Genomic DNA, 1,755 nt, shown 5'->3' on the forward strand with positions numbered 1-1,755 from the left:
CCGACTAAAAGAAAGCTTCGATTTTGTTTGTTTTTTTCTTCCTTTTTTTTTGTTTCTTTTTCTTTTCTTTTTTTCAAGCAATAACCGGGGGTGCAGGGGAGTAGAAAGAGGCAGGGTTTCGTTGTCGTTGTCGTGGTTGAGACAGATTCCGATCATCAAAGTAAACCAAGCAGGACATCTTCCAGGTTGGCGTCGATGAAGAGAACTTATTGTCTTATTGCCTCTTTCTTCTTGTTCGGCTTTGATTCGGAACGACGTCGAAGGTGACCGATGGCTGGTGTATGATCGATCACCTTTGTTACATTTTTGGTTGATTTATCCAGCTTTACAATTCCGTCAAGAATGTGAATTTAGTCCTTTTCTTCTTTTTGTTTTTGTCGCTGTTTTTTTTGTTGATGTTGTGGCCTTTATTTATTTCTGTTTCCGACACATGTCGTCAGTATATTTCTCTTTTCACTTATTATATTTTACCGGGACAAAAAGGTAAGCCCTGCCTCCAAAAACAACGTCTTTCGTTCTGATTGGTTACTTTCTTGCATGATTGACAGCTTATGTAAATGAATACAGCGGAAGTCAGCGGCACTTTCTTTTTGTTGTTTATTTATCAATTTTTTGTAGTATTTTTTGTGTGTTTATTGACGGCGTGACGTGAACGAGGCGGGGGTTTGTTTTTCTACACTTTTTTTTCAAAAACTGAAGAGTTCTACTTTCTGATGATGAGTTACCTACCTTGCTTTACCCGCGCTATCCCACCTCCAGAGATTGAGCAATTTTTTCAACCTCACAATACACTATTACTCTTTTACTTGTTTCAGTCATTTGACTGTGGCCATGCTGGAGCACCGCCTTTAGTCGAGCAAATCGACCCCAGGACTTATTCTTTGTAAGCCTAGTACTTATTCTATTGGTCACTTTTTGCCGAACCGCTAAGTTACGGGGACGTAAACACACCAGCATCGGTTGTCAAGCGATGGTGGGGGGACAAACACAGACACACAAACATATATACGACGGGTTTCCTTCAGTTTCCGTCTACCAAATCCATTCACAAGGCTTTGGTCGGCCCGAGGCTATAGTAGAAGACACTTGCCCAAGGTGGCACGCAGTGGGACTGAACCCGGAACCATGTGGTTGGTAAGCAAGCTAATTACCACACAGCCACTCCTGCGCCTTTTTTTTCCGTATCTTTTCTTAACCATTTCTTTCGGCATACCTACACAAGTGTACTCTGCCATCGACATCGTTTCTTCATAACTTTCAGTAAAGAACGGATATTTTCCCATAAAATTTCCTACAAATACTTTTCAGATGGTGTAAGGTTACGATTATATCGGAATTTAATGTGAACATTTTCTCTTTAATTAATGAGCGCACACACAGAAATTGACAATCAGAATTTTTTTTTTTTTTTTTTTTTTCAAAATTTCATATTTCATTTTATAGATATATTTGATGTGTCATAATATGTGTGCACACCCACCAGTATTTTTTGTTGTTTTTTCTACATTAAATTTTGAAATAACATCTGAAAGGTATTTGCAGAAAATTTCATTAAAAACTATCCATTTTTCTGAAAGTTCTGAAGAAGCTAAGTCGATGGGAGGCACATTTGCGTAGATATGCCTCTCTTCCTTCTTATATTATTTTATTCTGACTTTTCTACCAAAATATTTTTTAAAAAACGTTTCTCTTGAACGAAAACTTTGGGCCCTGTACTTAGACGGCCTCAGTACATTTTATTCTAATAATTTCTTC

Source organism: Octopus bimaculoides, chromosome 25 (assembly GCF_001194135.2).
Source record: "Octopus bimaculoides isolate UCB-OBI-ISO-001 chromosome 25, ASM119413v2, whole genome shotgun sequence".
In the NCBI taxonomy this organism is placed as follows: Eukaryota; Metazoa; Mollusca; class Cephalopoda; order Octopoda; family Octopodidae; genus Octopus; species Octopus bimaculoides.